This window comes from Styela clava, chromosome 8 (genome assembly GCF_964204865.1).
Source record: "Styela clava chromosome 8, kaStyClav1.hap1.2, whole genome shotgun sequence".
NCBI classification, from domain to species: Eukaryota; Metazoa; Chordata; class Ascidiacea; order Stolidobranchia; family Styelidae; genus Styela; species Styela clava.
In genome coordinates, this window is record NC_135257.1 from 21,168,205 (window position 1) to 21,185,425 (window position 17,221).

At 40.1% G+C, this 17,221-nt stretch overlaps 38 non-coding genes across 38 annotated transcripts; 13 read left to right on the top strand and 25 right to left on the bottom strand.

Moving 5' to 3' along the window:
• The first annotated feature begins 1,231 nt into the window (after positions 1–1,231).
• On the top strand, positions 1,232–1,313 carry Trnas-cga (transfer RNA serine (anticodon CGA)). Its single transcript has one exon. It is a non-coding gene; the product is annotated as a tRNA-Ser (tRNA).
• An 807-nt stretch (positions 1,314–2,120) lies between these two features.
• Trnaa-cgc (transfer RNA alanine (anticodon CGC)) lies at positions 2,121–2,192 on the bottom strand. The gene has a single exon. It is a non-coding gene; the product is annotated as a tRNA-Ala (tRNA).
• A 4-nt stretch (positions 2,193–2,196) lies between these two features.
• Trnas-gcu (transfer RNA serine (anticodon GCU)) lies at positions 2,197–2,278 on the bottom strand. Its single transcript has one exon. It is a non-coding gene; the product is annotated as a tRNA-Ser (tRNA).
• Positions 2,279–2,480: 202 nt separating this feature from the next.
• Trnal-caa (transfer RNA leucine (anticodon CAA)) lies at positions 2,481–2,562 on the top strand. The gene has a single exon. It is a non-coding gene; the product is annotated as a tRNA-Leu (tRNA).
• An 805-nt stretch (positions 2,563–3,367) lies between these two features.
• Positions 3,368–3,439, bottom strand: Trnaa-ugc (transfer RNA alanine (anticodon UGC)). The gene has a single exon. It is a non-coding gene; the product is annotated as a tRNA-Ala (tRNA).
• Positions 3,440–3,443: 4 nt separating this feature from the next.
• Trnas-gcu (transfer RNA serine (anticodon GCU)) lies at positions 3,444–3,525 on the bottom strand. Its single transcript has one exon. It is a non-coding gene; the product is annotated as a tRNA-Ser (tRNA).
• A 202-nt stretch (positions 3,526–3,727) lies between these two features.
• On the top strand, positions 3,728–3,809 carry Trnas-cga (transfer RNA serine (anticodon CGA)). The gene has a single exon. It is a non-coding gene; the product is annotated as a tRNA-Ser (tRNA).
• A 708-nt stretch (positions 3,810–4,517) lies between these two features.
• Positions 4,518–4,589, bottom strand: Trnaa-ugc (transfer RNA alanine (anticodon UGC)). The gene has a single exon. It is a non-coding gene; the product is annotated as a tRNA-Ala (tRNA).
• Positions 4,590–4,593: 4 nt separating this feature from the next.
• Trnas-gcu (transfer RNA serine (anticodon GCU)) lies at positions 4,594–4,675 on the bottom strand. The gene has a single exon. It is a non-coding gene; the product is annotated as a tRNA-Ser (tRNA).
• A 202-nt stretch (positions 4,676–4,877) lies between these two features.
• Trnas-cga (transfer RNA serine (anticodon CGA)) lies at positions 4,878–4,959 on the top strand. The gene has a single exon. It is a non-coding gene; the product is annotated as a tRNA-Ser (tRNA).
• Positions 4,960–5,840: 881 nt separating this feature from the next.
• On the bottom strand, positions 5,841–5,922 carry Trnas-gcu (transfer RNA serine (anticodon GCU)). The gene has a single exon. It is a non-coding gene; the product is annotated as a tRNA-Ser (tRNA).
• Positions 5,923–6,124: 202 nt separating this feature from the next.
• Trnas-cga (transfer RNA serine (anticodon CGA)) lies at positions 6,125–6,206 on the top strand. The gene has a single exon. It is a non-coding gene; the product is annotated as a tRNA-Ser (tRNA).
• An 807-nt stretch (positions 6,207–7,013) lies between these two features.
• Positions 7,014–7,085, bottom strand: Trnaa-cgc (transfer RNA alanine (anticodon CGC)). Its single transcript has one exon. It is a non-coding gene; the product is annotated as a tRNA-Ala (tRNA).
• Positions 7,086–7,089: 4 nt separating this feature from the next.
• Trnas-gcu (transfer RNA serine (anticodon GCU)) lies at positions 7,090–7,171 on the bottom strand. Its single transcript has one exon. It is a non-coding gene; the product is annotated as a tRNA-Ser (tRNA).
• A 202-nt stretch (positions 7,172–7,373) lies between these two features.
• On the top strand, positions 7,374–7,455 carry Trnal-caa (transfer RNA leucine (anticodon CAA)). Its single transcript has one exon. It is a non-coding gene; the product is annotated as a tRNA-Leu (tRNA).
• An 805-nt stretch (positions 7,456–8,260) lies between these two features.
• Trnaa-ugc (transfer RNA alanine (anticodon UGC)) lies at positions 8,261–8,332 on the bottom strand. Its single transcript has one exon. It is a non-coding gene; the product is annotated as a tRNA-Ala (tRNA).
• Positions 8,333–8,336: 4 nt separating this feature from the next.
• Positions 8,337–8,418, bottom strand: Trnas-gcu (transfer RNA serine (anticodon GCU)). The gene has a single exon. It is a non-coding gene; the product is annotated as a tRNA-Ser (tRNA).
• A 202-nt stretch (positions 8,419–8,620) lies between these two features.
• Trnas-cga (transfer RNA serine (anticodon CGA)) lies at positions 8,621–8,702 on the top strand. Its single transcript has one exon. It is a non-coding gene; the product is annotated as a tRNA-Ser (tRNA).
• Positions 8,703–9,409: 707 nt separating this feature from the next.
• On the bottom strand, positions 9,410–9,481 carry Trnaa-ugc (transfer RNA alanine (anticodon UGC)). Its single transcript has one exon. It is a non-coding gene; the product is annotated as a tRNA-Ala (tRNA).
• Positions 9,482–9,485: 4 nt separating this feature from the next.
• Positions 9,486–9,567, bottom strand: Trnas-gcu (transfer RNA serine (anticodon GCU)). The gene has a single exon. It is a non-coding gene; the product is annotated as a tRNA-Ser (tRNA).
• Positions 9,568–9,769: 202 nt separating this feature from the next.
• On the top strand, positions 9,770–9,851 carry Trnas-cga (transfer RNA serine (anticodon CGA)). Its single transcript has one exon. It is a non-coding gene; the product is annotated as a tRNA-Ser (tRNA).
• Positions 9,852–10,656: 805 nt separating this feature from the next.
• On the bottom strand, positions 10,657–10,728 carry Trnaa-ugc (transfer RNA alanine (anticodon UGC)). The gene has a single exon. It is a non-coding gene; the product is annotated as a tRNA-Ala (tRNA).
• A 4-nt stretch (positions 10,729–10,732) lies between these two features.
• Trnas-gcu (transfer RNA serine (anticodon GCU)) lies at positions 10,733–10,814 on the bottom strand. The gene has a single exon. It is a non-coding gene; the product is annotated as a tRNA-Ser (tRNA).
• A 202-nt stretch (positions 10,815–11,016) lies between these two features.
• Trnas-cga (transfer RNA serine (anticodon CGA)) lies at positions 11,017–11,098 on the top strand. Its single transcript has one exon. It is a non-coding gene; the product is annotated as a tRNA-Ser (tRNA).
• An 805-nt stretch (positions 11,099–11,903) lies between these two features.
• Positions 11,904–11,975, bottom strand: Trnaa-cgc (transfer RNA alanine (anticodon CGC)). The gene has a single exon. It is a non-coding gene; the product is annotated as a tRNA-Ala (tRNA).
• Positions 11,976–11,979: 4 nt separating this feature from the next.
• Trnas-gcu (transfer RNA serine (anticodon GCU)) lies at positions 11,980–12,061 on the bottom strand. The gene has a single exon. It is a non-coding gene; the product is annotated as a tRNA-Ser (tRNA).
• A 202-nt stretch (positions 12,062–12,263) lies between these two features.
• Trnas-cga (transfer RNA serine (anticodon CGA)) lies at positions 12,264–12,345 on the top strand. Its single transcript has one exon. It is a non-coding gene; the product is annotated as a tRNA-Ser (tRNA).
• Positions 12,346–13,150: 805 nt separating this feature from the next.
• On the bottom strand, positions 13,151–13,222 carry Trnaa-cgc (transfer RNA alanine (anticodon CGC)). The gene has a single exon. It is a non-coding gene; the product is annotated as a tRNA-Ala (tRNA).
• Positions 13,223–13,226: 4 nt separating this feature from the next.
• On the bottom strand, positions 13,227–13,308 carry Trnas-gcu (transfer RNA serine (anticodon GCU)). Its single transcript has one exon. It is a non-coding gene; the product is annotated as a tRNA-Ser (tRNA).
• A 202-nt stretch (positions 13,309–13,510) lies between these two features.
• On the top strand, positions 13,511–13,592 carry Trnas-cga (transfer RNA serine (anticodon CGA)). The gene has a single exon. It is a non-coding gene; the product is annotated as a tRNA-Ser (tRNA).
• An 805-nt stretch (positions 13,593–14,397) lies between these two features.
• On the bottom strand, positions 14,398–14,469 carry Trnaa-cgc (transfer RNA alanine (anticodon CGC)). Its single transcript has one exon. It is a non-coding gene; the product is annotated as a tRNA-Ala (tRNA).
• Positions 14,470–14,473: 4 nt separating this feature from the next.
• Positions 14,474–14,555, bottom strand: Trnas-gcu (transfer RNA serine (anticodon GCU)). Its single transcript has one exon. It is a non-coding gene; the product is annotated as a tRNA-Ser (tRNA).
• A 202-nt stretch (positions 14,556–14,757) lies between these two features.
• Trnas-cga (transfer RNA serine (anticodon CGA)) lies at positions 14,758–14,839 on the top strand. The gene has a single exon. It is a non-coding gene; the product is annotated as a tRNA-Ser (tRNA).
• An 807-nt stretch (positions 14,840–15,646) lies between these two features.
• On the bottom strand, positions 15,647–15,718 carry Trnaa-cgc (transfer RNA alanine (anticodon CGC)). The gene has a single exon. It is a non-coding gene; the product is annotated as a tRNA-Ala (tRNA).
• A 4-nt stretch (positions 15,719–15,722) lies between these two features.
• On the bottom strand, positions 15,723–15,804 carry Trnas-gcu (transfer RNA serine (anticodon GCU)). The gene has a single exon. It is a non-coding gene; the product is annotated as a tRNA-Ser (tRNA).
• Positions 15,805–16,006: 202 nt separating this feature from the next.
• Positions 16,007–16,088, top strand: Trnas-cga (transfer RNA serine (anticodon CGA)). Its single transcript has one exon. It is a non-coding gene; the product is annotated as a tRNA-Ser (tRNA).
• An 805-nt stretch (positions 16,089–16,893) lies between these two features.
• On the bottom strand, positions 16,894–16,965 carry Trnaa-cgc (transfer RNA alanine (anticodon CGC)). The gene has a single exon. It is a non-coding gene; the product is annotated as a tRNA-Ala (tRNA).
• Positions 16,966–16,969: 4 nt separating this feature from the next.
• On the bottom strand, positions 16,970–17,051 carry Trnas-gcu (transfer RNA serine (anticodon GCU)). Its single transcript has one exon. It is a non-coding gene; the product is annotated as a tRNA-Ser (tRNA).
• Between the last annotated feature and the right edge of the window lie 170 nt (positions 17,052–17,221).

Sequence of the window (17,221 nt, forward strand, 5' to 3'; positions counted from 1 at the left end):
TTCTTGGTAGGTGTAATTTCTTCGGTTGATTGGCAATTAACCTGATTAGGTGTAATTACCGGTCGGTTTTGCTTGGTGTTTCCATTGTTTTGTTTTGTTTTGCTAGGTGAATTTGTAGGAATTATCGGTTGCGTCCTCCTTTGTTTGGGAAAAGTCCAGGTTTTTGTGTAATTTCCTATGGCTGGAAAGTCTCTAGCTTTTGTTTGGCAGTCCTTTTGTAAATGTCCAGCCTGTCTACAATATCTGCAGACAGGCTCGTTATTACAGTCTATGAATGTGTGTCCAGATTGTAGACATCTTCCACATTTTGGAACGTATAGTTCTTTCGGAAGATATGTTTTACATTTGAGGCCTTTGAACACTACATAGTCTGGTAATCGTTCCTTTTTAAAACCCTCTATTATGAAAGCTATGTAGCCGTTATATACATCAGTCCCTCTGTGCCAATTCTTAATAGCACTCTTTACTGTCCCACAACCCAGCTGGTTGATCGTATGAACGGCTTTGTCATAGGATATTTCGTGAGGTATATCCTTCACTGAAATCCTTACGGGTGCATCGCTCGGCATTTGTACAGCGATTTGTGCTTCTGCTGTTTTAATTTGTCCTTGTGTAGCTTCCAGGAAACTTTCCCTGCAGCTGTTATTTGGACCGTCCGTAGGTGCAAACGTTAAAATCCATTGGCCCTTGCGGGTCTCATATAACCCCTTAATTTCGTTTGTATATTCCTTAGTTTTTTCATTGTTTTTCAGTAATTCCATTATTGAGGCGAAGGTGAATTCCGTGTCCGTTTTGAGGAAAACCGTTCTTGGTCTTGCTTCTCCTGGTGATGTTTCTACTGGTGGGTTCGATGCGACAGCCGCAGAATAGTCCCGGGTTGTTGCTTCTCTCCCTGTTGTTGCACTGCCTGCTTTCGCGTAATCCATACTGTTTGACAGACAGGCGCTTTAACCAACGCTCTACCACAACTAACAGATAGTAAGGTTTAGGATTAGCAGTCCATCGCCTTAACCACTCGGCCACCTCGTCACATGTGCACCAGATTAGGTGTTGATGATTTGAATCTTGACCTAATTTCGATTATACCGAAATCATCTCGTGGAATGTAATCAAAGTTTGAACAGTAACCGACGCGAGCAGAGAAAATTGAACTTTTTTGCTGCTTCGCCAGATCCTGATATGTCTATTTGTTGGTGATTTCAATTTGATTTGAATTTAGTCTCCGGTCACCGTTGTCGTGGCCGAGTGGTTAAGGCGACAGGCTCGAAATCTGTTGGGCGTTGCCCGCGCAGGTTCGAATCCTGCCGACAACGTTAATTGAGATTTCATTTAGCAGGATTACAACATTGAGCAAAGATTAGATAAAACATGCCCAAACGATTATCGGATATTTTTATTGAAGCTGCCTGATTTTGGAAATATCATACCGTTTTGTTTTTGAAGACTTATTGATGGCTTGGGACGGATTGATACCTATTGCGCCTAGCTCAAACGAATACATTAAATAGCCCAATCTTGTATTCGTTACTGATTACGAGATTAGCTAGATAATTGTTGTTTATTGTTTACAAAACACCTAATCCATTTCGCATCCCAATCAATGGTCTGCTGTAACGCTCATTCACAATACGTGGCAGCATGCGAACGCTTTATATAGCTGAGATCTCGAATCATTGTCTTGCCTATAACGGTGAATATCGACCTTTGTCTATAATGTAAGTCGCAGTTTATGACTGAAACGCAGTCAATCGATAAATACTTATGACTTAGCCTCGCTAAGCGAAAGAATAAAATTTCTTATACACTATACGGATAGTAGCAATTACTGTGTTTTTACTGAGCTATAATGATTTCAAATCAAAGATAAGAAAATAAGTTATCGAATAGGCATTCTAGCACCACGACGAGAATGTGATTCGAACCCACACGTGCAGAGCACAATGAATTAGCGAACTTTTATCAGATTAGTGAACTTTTTGGTTCCTTCGTCAGATCCTAAAATGTCTCTAATTGTTGGTAATTACAATCTGATTTGAATTTCAATTATTTCAGAGTTTTCTCTCGACATATTTCAGCAATGCTAACACGATTTTATTTCGAAAAACATATTAATTCTCAAATGGAGATGCCGGGGATTAAACCCGGGGCCTCACACATGCGAAGCATGCGCTCTACCACTGAGCTACATCCCCAGGACGACGAGGATGGGATTCGAACCCACGCGTGCAGAGCACAATGGATTAGCAGTCCATCGCCTTAACCACTCGGCCACCTCGTCACATGTGCACCAGATTAGGTGTTGATGATTTGAATCTTGACCTAATTTCGATTATACCGAAATCATCTCGTGGAATGTAATCAAAGTTTGAACAGTAACCGACGCGAGCAGAGAAAATTGAACTTTTTTGCTGCTTCGCCAGATTCTGATATGTCTAATTGTTGGTGATTTCAATTTGATTTGAATTCAGTCTCCGGTCACCGTTGTCGTGGCCGAGTGGTTAAGGCGACAGACTCAAAATCTGTTGGGCGTAGCCCGCGCAGGTTCGAATCCTGCCGAAAACGTTATTTGAGATTTAATTTAGCAGGATTAACAAAATCGAGCAAAGATTAGATAAAACTTGCCCAAACGATTGTCAGATATTTTTATTGGAGCTGTCTGGTTTTGGAATTATTATACCGTTTTGTTTTGGAGGCACATTGATGGCTTGGAACGGATTGAGACCAATTGCGCCTAGCTCAAACAAATACAATAAAAAGCCCAATCTTGTATTCGTTACCGATTACGAGAGTAGCTAGATAATTGTTGTTCATTGTTTACAAAACACCTAATCCATTTCGCATCCCAATCAATGGTCTGCTGTAACGCTCATTCACAATATGTGGCAGCATGCGAACGCTTTATATAGCTGAGATCTCGAATCATTGTCTTGCCTATAACGGTGAATATCGACCTTTGTCTATAATGTAAATGGCAGTTTATGACTGAAACGCCGTCAATCGATAAAGCCTTATGACTTAGCCTCGCTAAACGAAAAAATAAAATTTCATATACACTATACGGATAGTAGCAATTACTGTGTTTTTACTGAGCTATAATGATTTCAAATCAAAGATAAGAGAATAAGTTATCGGATAGGCATTCTAGCACCACGACGAGAATGTGATTCGAACCCACGTGTGCAGAGCACAATGAATTAGCGAACTTTTATCAGATTAGTGAACTTTTTGGTTCCTTCGTCAGATCCTAAAATGTCTAATTGTTGGTAATTACAATCTGATTTGAATTTCAATTACTTCAGTGTTTTCTCTCGACATATTTCAGCAATGCTAACACGATTTTATTTCGAAAAAAATATCAAATCTCAAATGGAGATGCCGGGGATTGAACCCGGGGCCTCACACATGCAAAGCGTGCGCTCTACCACTGAGCTACATCCCCAGGACGACGAGGATGGGATTCGAACCCACGCGATCAGAGCACAATGGATTAGCAGTCCATCGCCTTAACCACTCCGCCACCTCGTCACATGTGCACCAGATTAGGTGTTGATAGTTTGAATCTTGACCTAATTTCGATTATACCGAAATCATCTCGTGGAATGTAATCAAAGTTTGAATAGTAACCGACGTGAACAGAGAAAATTGAACTTTTTTGCTGCTTCGCCAGATCCTGAGATGTCTATTTGTTGGTGATTTCAATTTGATTTGAATTTAGTCTCCGGTCACCGTTGTCGTGGCCGAGTGGTTAAGGCGACAGACTCGAAATCTGTTGGGCGTTGCCCGCGCAGGTTCGAATCCTGCCGACAACGTTATTTGAGATTTCATTTAGCAGGATTACAACATTGAGCAAAGATTAGATAAAACTTGCCCAAACGATTATCGGATATTTTTATTGAAGCTGCCTGCCCAATCTTGTATTCGTTACTGATTACGAGATTAGCTAGATAATTGTTGTTTATTGTTTACAAAACACTTAATCCATTTCTCATCCCAATCAATGGTCTGCTGTAACGCTCATTCATAATACGTGGCAGCATGCGAACGCTTTATATAGCTGAAATCTCGAATCATTGTCTTGCCTATAACGGTGAATATCGACCTTTGTCTATAATGTAAGTGGCAGTTTATGACTAAAACGTAGTCAATCGATAAATCCTTATGACTTAGCCTCGCTAAACGAAAGAATAAAATTTCTTAAACACTATACAAAGATATTAGCAATTACTGTGATTTTACTGAGCTATAATGATTTCAAATCAAAGATAAGAGAATAAGTTATCGGATAGGCATTCTAGCACAACGACGAGAATGTGATTCGAACCCACGTGTGCAGAGCACAATGAATTAGCGAACTTTTATCAGATTAGTGATCTTTTTGGTTCCTTCGTCAGATCCTGCAATGTCTAATTGTTGGTAATTACAATCTGATTTGAATTTCAATTACTTCAGTGTTTTCTCTCGACTTATTTCAGCAATGCTAACACGATTTTATTTCGAAAAAATTATCAACTCTCAAATGGAGATGCCGGGGATTGAACCCGGGGCCTCACACATGCAAAGCGTGCGCTCTACCACTGAGCTACATCCCCAGGACGACGAGGATGGGATTCGAACCCACGCGATCAGAGCACAATGGATTAGCAGTCCATCACCTTAACCACTCGGCCACCTCGTCACATGTGCACCAGATTAGATGTTGATGATTTGAATCTTGACCTAATTTCGATTATACCGAAATCATCTCGTGGAATGTAATCAAAGTTTGAATAGTAACCGACGTGAGCAGAGAAAATTGAACTTTTTTGCTGCTTCGCCAGATCCTGAGATGTCTATTTGTTGGTGGATTCAATTTGATTTGAATTTAGTCTCCGGTCACCGTTGTCGTGGCCGAGTGGTTAAGGCGACAGACTCGAAATCTGTTTGGCGTTGTCCGCGCAGGTTCGAATCCTGCCGACAACGTTATTTGAGATTTCATTTAGCAGGATTACAACATTGAGCAAAGATTAGATAAAACTTGCCCAAACGATTATCGGATATTTTTATTGAAGCTGCCTGATTTTGGAAATATCATACCGTTTTGTTTTTGAAGACTTATTGATGGCTTGGGACGGATTGATAACTATTGCGCCTAGCTCAAACGAATACATTAAATAGCCCAATCTTGTATTCGTTACTGATTACGAGATTAGATAGATAATTGTTGTTTATTGTTTACAAAACACTTAATCCATTTCTCATCCCAATCAATGGTCTGCTGTAACGCTCATTCACAATACGTGGCAGCATGCGAACGCTTTATATAGCTGAGATCTCGAATCATTGTCTTGCCTATAACGGTGAATATCGACCTTTGTCTATAATGTAAGTGGCAGTTTATGACTAAAACGTAGTCAATCGATAAATCCTTATGACGTAGCCTCGCTAAACGAAGGAATAAAATTTCTTATACACTATACGTATAGTAGCAATTACTGTGATTTTACTGAGCTATAATGATTTCAAATCAAAGATAAGAGAATAAGTTATCGGATAGGCATTCTAGCACCACGACGAGAATGGGATTCGAACCCACGTGTGCAGAGCACAATGAATTAGCGAACTTTTATCAGATTAGTGAACTTTTTGGTTCCTTCGTCAGATCCTAAAATGTCTAATTGTTGGTAATTACAATCTGATTTGAATTTCAATTACTTCAGAGTTTTCTCTCGACATATTTTAGCAATGCTAACACGATTTTATTTTGAAAAAATTATCAACTCTCAAATGAAGATTCCGGAGATTGAACCCGGGGCCTCGCACATGCAAAGTGTGCGCTCTACCACTGAGCTACATCCCCAGGACGACGAGGATGGGATTCGAACCCACGCGTGCAGAGCACAATGGATTAGCAGTCCATCGCCTTAACCACTCGGCCACCTCGTCACATGTGCGCCAGATTAGGTGTTGATGGTTTGAATCTTGACCTAATTCCAATTATACCGAAATCATCTCGTGGAATGTAATCAATGTTTGAATAGTAACCGACGTGAGCAGAGAAAATTGAACTTTTTTGCTGCTTCGTCAGATCCTGATATGTCTATTTGTTGGTGATTTCAATTTGATTTGAATTCAGTCTCCGGTCACCGTTGTCGTGGCCGAGTGGTTAAGGCGACAGGCTCGAAATCTGTTGGGCGTTGCCCGCGCAGGTTCGAATCCTGCCGACAACGTTATTTGAGATTTTATTTAGCAGGATTACAACATTGAGCAAAGATTAGATAAAACATGCCCAAACGATTATCGGATATTTTTATTGAAGCTGCCTGATTTTGGAAATATCATACCGTTTTGTTTTTGAAGACTTATTGATGGCTTGGGACGGATTGATACCTATTGCGCCTAGCTCAAACGAATACATTAAATAGCCCAATCTTGTATTCGTTACTGATTACGAGATTAGCTAGATAATTGTTGTTTATTGTTTACAAAACACCTAATCCATTTCGCATCCCAATCAATGGTCTGCTGTAACGCTCATTCACAATACGTGGCAGCATGCGAACGCTTTATATAGCTGAGATCTCGAATCATTGTCTTGCCTATAACGGTGAATATCGACCTTTGTCTATAATGTAAGTCGCAGTTTATGACTGAAACGCAGTGAATCGATAAATACTTATGACTTAGCCTCGCTAAACGAAAGAATAAAATTTCTTATACACTATACGGATAGTAGCAATTACTGTGTTTTTACTGAGCTATAATGATTTCAAATCAAAGATAAGAAAATAAGTTATCGAATAGGCATTCTAGCACCACGACGAGAATGTGATTCGAACCCACACGTGCAGAGCACAATGAATTAGCGAACTTTTATCTGATTAGTGAACTTTTTGGTTCCTTCGTCAGATCCTAAAATGTCTCTAATTGTTGGTAATTACAATCTGATTTGAATTTCAATTACTTCAGAGTTTTCTCTCGACATATTTCAGCAATGCTAACACGATTTTATTTCGAAAAACATATTAATTCTCAAATGGAGATGCCGGGGATTGAACCCGGGGCCTCACACATGCGAAGCATGCGCTCTACCACTGAGCTACATCCCCAGGACGACGAGGATGGGATTCGAACCCACGCGTGCAGAGCACAATGGATTAGCAGTCCATCGCCTTAACCACTCGGCCACCTCGTCACATGTGCACCAGATTAGGTGTTGATGATTTGAATCTTGACCTAATTTCGATTATACCGAAATCATCTCGTGGAATGTAATCAAAGTTTGAACAGTAACCGACGCGAGCAGAGAAAATTGAACTTTTTTGCTGCTTCGCCAGATCCTGATATGTCTAATTGTTGGTGATTTCAATTTGATTTGAATTCAGTCTCCGGTCACCGTTGTCGTGGCCGAGTGGTTAAGGCGACAGACTCAAAATCTGTTGGGCGTTGCCCGCGCAGGTTCGAATCCTGCCGAAAACGTTATTTGAGATTTAATTTAGCAGGATTAACAACATCGAGCAAAGATTAGATAAAACTTGCCCAAACGATTGTCAGATATTTTTATTGGAGCTGCCTGGTTTTGGAATTATTATACCGTTTTGTTTTGGAGGCACATTGATGGCTTGGAACGGATTGAGACCAATTGCGCCTAGCTCAAACAAATACAATAAAAAGCCCAATCTTGTATTCGTTACCGATTACGAGAGTAGCTAGATAATTGTTGTTCATTGTTTACAAAACACCTAATCCATTTCGCATCCCAATCAATGGTCTGCTGTAACGCTCATTCACAATATGTGGCAGCATGCGAACGCTTTATATAGCTGAGATCTCGAATCATTGTCTTGCCTATAACGGTGAATATCGACCTTTGTCTATAATGTAAATGGCAGTTTATGACTGAAACGCCGTCAATCGATAAAGCCTTATGACTTAGCCTCGCTAAACGAAAAAATAAAATTTCATATACACTATACGGATAGTAGCAATTACTGTGTTTTTACTGAGCTATAATGATTTCAAATCAAAGATAAGAGAATAAGTTATCGGATAGGCATTCTAGCACCACGACGAGAATGTGATTCGAACCCACGTGTGCAGAGCACAATGAATTAGCGAACTTTTATCAGATTAGTGAACTTTTTGGTTCCTTCGTCAGATCCTAAAATGTCTAATTGTTGGTAATTACAATCTGATTTGAATTTCAATTACTTCAGTGTTTTCTCTCGACATATTTCAGCAATGCTAACACGATTTTATTTCGAAAAAATTATCAAATCTCAAATGGAGATGCCGGGGATTGAACCCGGGGCCTCACACATGCAAAGCGTGCGCTCTACCACTGAGCTACATCCCCAGGACGACGAGGATGGGATTCGAACCCACGCGATCAGAGCACAATGGATTAGCAGTCCATCGCCTTAACCACTCCGCCACCTCGTCACATGTGCACCAGATTAGGTGTTGATAGTTTGAATCTTGACCTAATTTCGATTATACCGAAATCATCTCGTGGAATGTAATCAAAGTTTGAATAGTAACCGACGTGAACAGAGAAAATTGAACTTTTTTGCTGCTTCGCCAGATCCTGAGATGTCTATTTGTTGGTGATTTCAATTTGATTTGAATTTAGTCTCCGGTCACCGTTGTCGTGGCCGAGTGGTTAAGGCGACAGACTCGAAATCTGTTGGGCGTTGCCCGCGCAGGTTCGAATCCTGCCGACAACGTTATTTGAGATTTCATTTAGCAGGATTACAACATTGAGCAAAGATTAGATAAAACTTGCCCAAACGATTATCGGATATTTTTATTGAAGCTGCCTGCCCAATCTTGTATTCGTTACTGATTACGAGATTAGCTAGATAATTGTTGTTTATTGTTTACAAAACACCTAATCCATTTCTCATCCCAATCAATGGTCTGCTGTAACGCTCATTCATAATACGTGGCAGCATGCGAACGCTTTATATAGCTGAAATCTCGAATCATTGTCTTGCCTATAACGGTGAATATCGACCTTTGTCTATAATGTAAGTGGCAGTTTATGACTAAAACGTAGTCAATCGATAAATCCTTATGACTTAGCCTCGCTAAACGAAAGAATAAAATTTCTTAAACACTATACAAAGATATTAGCAATTACTGTGATTTTACTGAGCTATAATGATTTCAAATCAAAGATAAGAAATAAGTTATCGGATAGGCATTCTAGCACCACGACGAGAATGTGATTCGAACCCACGTGTGCAGAGCACAATGAATTAGCGAACTTTTATCAGATTAGTGATCTTTTTGGTTCCTTCGTCAGATCCTGCAATGTCTAATTGTTGGTAATTACAATCTGATTTGAATTTCAATTACTTCAGTGTTTTCTCTCGACTTATTTCAGCAATGCTAACACGATTTTATTTCGAAAAAATTATCAACTCTCAAATGGAGATGCCGGGGATTGAACCCGGGGCCTCACACATGCAAAGCGTGCGCTCTACCACTGAGCTACATCCCCAGGACGACGAGGATGGGATTCGAACCCACGCGATCAGAGCACAATGGATTAGCAGTCCATCGCCTTAACCACTCGGCCACCTCGTCACATGTGCACCAGATTAGATGTTGATGATTTGAATCTTGACCTAATTTCGATTATACCGAAATCATCTCGGGGAATGTAATCAAAGTTTGAATAGTAACCGACGTGAGCAGAGAAAATTGATCTTTTTTGCTGCTTCGCCAGATCCTGAGATGTCTATTTGTTGGTGGATTCAATTTGATTTGAATTTAGTCTCCGGTCACCGTTGTCGTGGCCGAGTGGTTAAGGCGACAGACTCGAAATCTGTTTGGCGTTGTCCGCGCAGGTTCGAATCCTGCCGACAGCGTTATTTGAGATTTCATTTAGCAGGATTACATCATTGAGCAAAGATTAGATAAAACTTGCCCAAACGATTATCGGATATTTTTATTGAAGCTGCCTGATTTTGGAATTATATTACCGTTTTGTTTTTGAAGACTTATTGATGGCTTGGGACGGATTGATAACTATTGCGCCTAGCTCAAACGAATACATTAAATAGCCCAATCTTGTATTCGTTACTGATTACGAGATTAGATAGATAATTGTTGTTTATTGTTTACAAAACACTTAATCCATTTCTCATCCCAATCAATGGTCTGCTGTAACGCTCATTCACAATACGTGGCAGCATGCGAACGCTTTATATAGCTGAGATCTCGAATCATTGTCTTGTCTATAACGGTGAATATCGACCTTTGTCTATAATGTAAGTCGCAGTTTATGACTGAAACGTAGTCAATCGATAAATCCTTATGACTTAGCCTCGCTAAACGAAGGAATAAAATTTCTTATACACTATACGTATAGTAGCAATTACTGTGATTTTACTGAGCTATAATGATTTCAAATCAAAGATAAGAGAATAAGTTATCGGATAGGCATTCTAGCACCACGACGAGAATGGGATTCGAACCCACGTGTGCAGAGCACAATGAATTAGCGAACTTTTATCAGATTAGTGAACTTTTTGGTTCCTTCGTCAGATCCTAAAATGTCTAATTGTTGGTAATTACAATCTGATTTGAATTTCAATTACTTCAGAGTTTTCTCTCGACATATTTTAGCAATGCTAACACGATTTTATTTCGAAAAAATTATCAACTCTCAAATGAAGATGCCGGAGATTGAACCCGGGGCCTCGCACATGCAAAGCGTGCGCTCTACCACTGAGCTACATCCCCAGGACGACGAGGATGGGATTCGAACCCACGCGTGCAGAGCACAATGGATTAGCAGTCCATCGCCTTAACCACTCGGCCACCTCGTCACATGTGCGCCAGATTAGGTGTTGATGGTTTGAATCTTGACCTAATTCCGATTATACCGAAATCATCTCGTGGAATGTAATCAATGTTTGAATAGTAACCGACGTGAGCAGAGAAAATTGAACTTTTTTGCTGCTTCGTCAGATCCTGAGATGTCTAATTGTTGGTGATTTCAATTTGATTTGAATTCAGTCTCCGGTCACCGTTGTTGTGGCCGAGTGGTTAAGGCGACAGACTCGAAATCTGTTTGGCGTTGCCCGCGCAGGTTCGAATCCTGCCGACAACATTATTTGAGATTTCATTTAGCAGGATTAACAACATCGAGCAAAGATTAGATAAAACTTCAAACGATTATCAGATATTTTTATTGGAGCTGCCTGGTTTTGGAATCATATTACCGTTTTGTTTTTGAAGAATTATTGATGGATTGGGACGGATTGATACCTATTGCGCCTAGCTCAAACGAATACATTAAATAGCCCAATCTTGTATTCGTTACTGATTACGAGATTAGCTAGATAATTGTTGTTTATTGTTTACAAAACACTTAATCCATTTCTCATCCCAATCAATGGTCTGCTGTAACGCTCATTCACAATACGTGGCAGCATGCGAACGCTTTATATAGCTGAGATCTCGAATCATTGTCTTGCCTATAACGGTGAATATCGACCTTTGTCTATAATGTAAGTCGCAGTTTATGACTGAAACGCAGTCAATCGATAAATACTTATGACTCAGCCTCGCTAAACGAAAAAATAAAATTTCTTATACACTATACGGATAGTAGCAATTACTGTGTTTTTACTGAGCTATAATGATTTCAAATCAAAGATAAGAGAATAAGTTATCGGATAGGCATTCTAGCACCACGACGAGAATGTGATTCGAACCCACGTGTGCAGAGCACAATGAATTAGCGAACTTTTATCAGATTAGTGAACTTTTTGGTTCCTTCGTCAGATCCTAAAATGTCTCTAATTGTTGGTAATTACAATCTGATTTGAATTTCAATTACTTCAGAGTTTTCTCTCGTCATATTTCAGCAATGCTAACACGATTTTATTTCGAAAAAATTATTAATTCTCAAATGGAGATGCCGGGGATTGAACCCAGGGCCTCACACATGCGAAGCATGCGCTCTACCACTGAGCTACATCCCCAGGACGACAAGGATGGGATTCGAACCCACGCGTGCAGAGCACAATGGATTAGCAGTCCATCGCCTTAACCACTCGGCCACCTCGTCACATGTGCACCAGATTAGGTGTTGATGATTTGAATCTTGACCTAATTTCGATTATACCGAAATCATCTCGTGGAATGTAATCAAAGTTTGAACAGTAACCGACGCGAGCAGAGAAAATTGAACTTTTTTGCTGCTTCGCCAGATCCTGATATGTCTAATTGTTGGTGATTTCAATTTGATTTGAATTCAGTCTCCGGTCACCGTTGTCGTGGCCGAGTGGTTAAGGCGACAGACTCGAAATGTTTTGGGCGTTGCCCGCGCAGGTTCGAATCCTGCCGAAAACGTTATTTGAGATTTAATTTAGCAGGATTAACAACATCGAGCAAAGATTAGATAAAAGTTGCCCAAACGATTGTCAGATATTTTTATTGGAGCTGCCTGGTTTTGGAATTATTATACCGTTTTGTTTTGGAGGCACATTGATGGCTTGGAACGGATTGAGACCAATTGCGCCTAGCTCAAACAAATACAATAAAAAGCCCAATCTTGTATTCATTACCGATTACGAGAGTAGCTAGATAATTGTTGTTCATTGTTTACAAAACACCTAATCCATTTCGCACCCCAATCAATGGTCTGCTGTAACGCTCATTCACAATATGTGGCAGCATGCGAACGCTTTATATAGCTGAGATCTCAAATCATTGTCTTGCCTATAACGGTGAATATCGACCTTTGTCTATAATGTAAGTCGCAGTTTATGACTGAAACGCAGTCAATCGATAAATACTTATGACTTAGCCTCGCTAAACGAAAGAATAAAATTTCTTATACACTATACGGATAGTAGCAATTACTGTGTTTTTACTGAGCTATAATGATTTCAAATCAAAGATAAGAAAATAAGTTATCGAATAGGCATTCTAGCACCACGACGAGAATGTGATTCGAACCCACACGTGCAGAGCACAATGAATTAGCGAACTTTTATCTGATTAGTGAACTTTTTAGTTCCTTCGTCAAATCCTGCTATGTCTAATTGTTGGTAATTACAATCTGATTTGAATTTCAATTACTTCAGAGTTTTCTCTCGACATATTTCAGCAATGCTAACACGATTTTATTTCGAAAAAATTATTAATTCTCAAATGGAGATGCCGGGGATTGAACCCGGGGCCTCACACATGCGAAGCGTGCGCTCTACCACTGAGCTACATCCCCACGCCGACGAGGATGGGATTCGAACCCACGCGTGCAGAGCACAATGGATTAGCAGTCCATCGCCTTAACCACTCGGCCACCTCGTCACATGTGCACCAGATTAGGTGTTGATGGTTTGAATCTTGACCTAATTTCGATTATACCGAAATCATCTCGTGGAATGTAATCAAAGTTTGAATAGTAACCGACGTGAGCAGAGAAAATTGAACTTTTTTGCTGCTTCGCCAGATCCTGAGATGTCTATTTGTTGGTGGATTCAATTTGATTTGAATTTAGTCTCCGGTCACCGTTGTCGTGGCCGAGTGGTTAAGGCGACAGACTCGAATACTGTTGGGCGTTGCCCGCGCAGGTTCGAATCCTGCCGACAACGTTATTTGAGATTTCATTTAGCAGGATTACAACATTGAGCAAAGATTAGATAAAACTTGCCCAAACGATTATCGGATATTTTTATTGAAGCTGCCTGATTTTGGAAATATCATACCGTTTTGTTTTTGAAGACTTATTGATGGCTTGGGACGGATTGATAACTATTGCGCCTAGCTCAAACGAATACATTAAATAGCCCAATCTTGTATTCGTTACTGATTACGAGATTAGATAGATAATTGTTGTTTATTGTTTACAAAACACTTACTCCATTTCTCACCCCAATCAATGGTCTGCTGTAACGCTCATTCACAATACGTGGCAGCATGCGAACGCTTTATATAGCTGAGATCTCGAATCATTGTCTTGCCTATAACGGTGAATATCGACCTTTGTCTATAATGTAAGTGGCAGTTTATGACTAAAACGTAGTCAATCGATAAATCCTTATGACTTAGCCTCGCTAAACGAAGGAATAAAATTTCTTATACACTATACGGATAGTAGCAATTACTGTGTTTTTACTGAGCTATAATGATTTCAAATCAAAGATAAGAGAATAAGTTATCGGATAGGCATTCTAGCACCACGACGAGAATGTGATTCGAACCCACACGTGCAGAGCACAATGAATTAGCGAACTTTTATCTGATTAGTGAACTTTTTAGTTCCTTCGTCAAATCCTGCTATGTCTAATTGTTGGTAATTACAATCTGATTTGAATTTCAATTACTTCAGAGTTTTCTCTCGACATATTTCAGCAATGCTAACACGATTTTATTTCGAAAAAATTATTAATTCTCAAATGGAGATGCCGGGGATTGAACCCGGGGCCTCACACATGCGAAGCGTGCGCTCTACCACTGAGCTACATCCCCACGCCGACGAGGATGGGATTCGAACCCACGCGTGCAGAGCACAATGGATTAGCAGTCCATCGCCTTAACCACTCGGCCACCTCGTCACATGTGCACCAGATTAGGTGTTGATGGTTTGAATCTTGACCTAATTTCGATTATACCGAAATCATCTCGTGGAATGTAATCAAAGTTTGAATAGTAACCGACGTGAGCAGAGAAAATTGAACTTTTTTGCTGCTTCGCCAGATCCTGAGATGTCTATTTGTTGGTGGATTCAATTTGATTTGAATTTAGTCTCCGGTCACCGTTGTCGTGGCCGAGTGGTTAAGGCGACAGACTCGAAATCTGTTGGGCGTTGCCCGCGCAGGTTCGAATCCTGCCGACAACGTTATTTGAGATTTCATTTAGCAGGATTACAACATTGAGCAAAGATTAGATAAAACTTGCCCAAACGATTATCGGATATTTTTATTGAAGCTGCCTGATTTTGGAAATATCATACCGTTTTGTTTTTGAAGACTTATTGATGGCTTGGGACGGATTGATAACTATTGCGCCTAGCTCAAACGAATACATTAAATAGCCCAATCTTGTATTCGTTACTGATTACGAGATTAGATAGATAATTGTTGTTTATTGTTTACAAAACACTTACTCCATTTCTCACCCCAATCAATGGTCTGCTGTAACGCTCATTCACAATACGTGGCAGCATGCGAACGCTTTATATAGCTGAGATCTCGAATCATTGTCTTGCCTATAACGGTGAATATCGACCTTTGTCTATAATGTAAGTGGCAGTTTATGACTAAAACGTAGTCAATCGATAAATCCTTATGACTTAGCCTCGCTAAACGAAGGAATAAAATTTCTTATACACTATACGGATAGTAGCAATTACTGTGTTTTTACTGAGCTATAATGATTTCAAATCAAAGATAAGAGAATAAGTTATCGGATAGGCATTCTAGCACCACGACGAGAATGTGATTCGAACCCACGTGTGCAGAGCACAATGAATTAGCGAACTTTTATCTGATTAGTGAACTTTTTGGTTCCTTCGTCAGATCCTAAAATGTCTCTAATTGTTGGTAATTACAATCTGATTTGAATTTCAATTACTTCAGAGTTTTCTCTCGACATATTTCAGCAATGCTAACACGATTTTATTTCGAAAAAATTATTAATTCTCAAATGGAGATGCCGGGGATTGAACCCGGGGCCTCACACATGCGAAGCATGCGCTCTACCACTGAGCTACATCCCCAGGACGACAAGGATGGGATTCGAACCCACGCGTGCAGAGCACAATGGATTAGCAGTCCATCGCCTTAACCACTCGGCCACCTCGTAACATGTGCACCAGATTAGGTGTTGATGATTTGAATCTTGACCTAATTTCGATTATACCGAAATCATCTCGTGGAATGTAATCAAAGTTTGAACAGTAACCGACGCGAGCAGAGAAAATTGAACTTTTTTGCTGCTTCGCCAGATCCTGATATGTCTAATTGTTGGTGATTTCAATTTGATTTGAATTCAGTCTCCGGTCACCGTTGTCGTGGCCGAGTGGTTAAGGCGACAGACTCGAAATGTTTTGGGCGTTGCCCGCGCAGGTTCGAATCCTGCCGAAAACGTTATTTGAGATTTAATTTAGCAGGATTAACAACATCGAGCAAAGATTAGATAAAACTTGCCCAAACGATTGTCAGATATTTTTATTGGAGCTGCCTGGTTTTGGAATTATTATACCGTTTTGTTTTGGAGGCACATTGATGGCTTGGAACGGATTGAGACCAATTGCGCCTAGCTCAAACAAATACAATAAAAAGCCCAATCTTGTATTCATTACCGATTACGAGAGTAGCTAGATAATTGTTGTTCATTGTTTACAAAACACCTAATCCATTTCGCATCTCAATCAATGGTCTGCTGTAACGCTCATTCACAATATCTGGCAGCATGCGAACGCTTTATATAGCTGAGATCTCGAATCATTGTCTTGCCTATAACGGTGAATATCGACCTTTTTCTATAATGTAAATGGCAGTTTATGACTGAAACGCCGTCAATCGATAAAGCCTTATGACTTAGCCTCGCTAAACGAAAAAATAAAATTTCATATACACTATACGGATAGTAGCAATTACTGTGTTTTTACTGAGCTATAATGATTTCAAATCAAAGATAAGAGAATAAGTTATCGGATAGGCATTCTAGCACCACGACGAGAATGTGATTCGAACCCACGTGTGCAGAGCACAATGAATTAGCGAACTTTTATCAGATTAGTGAACTTTTTAGTTCCTTCGTCAGATCCTGCTATGTCTAATTGTTGGTAATTACAATCTGATTTGAATTTCAATTACTTCAGAGTTTTCTCTCGACATATTTCAGCAATGCTAACACGATTTTATTTCGAAAAAATTATTAATTCTCAAATGGAGATGCCGGGGATTGAACCCGGGGCCTCACACATGCGAAGCCTGCGCTCTACCACTGAGCTACATCCCCACGCCGACGAGGATGGGATTCGAACCCACGCGTGCAGAGCACAATGGATTAGCAGTCCATCGCCTTAACCACTCGGCCACCTCGTCACATGTGCACCAGATTAGGTGTTGATGGTTTGAATCTTGACCTAATTTCGATTATACCGAAATCATCTCGTGGAATGTAATCAAAGTTTGAATAGTAACCGACGTGAGCAGAGAAAATTGAACTTTTTTGCTGCTTCGCCAGATCCTGAGATGTCTATTTGTTAGTGGAT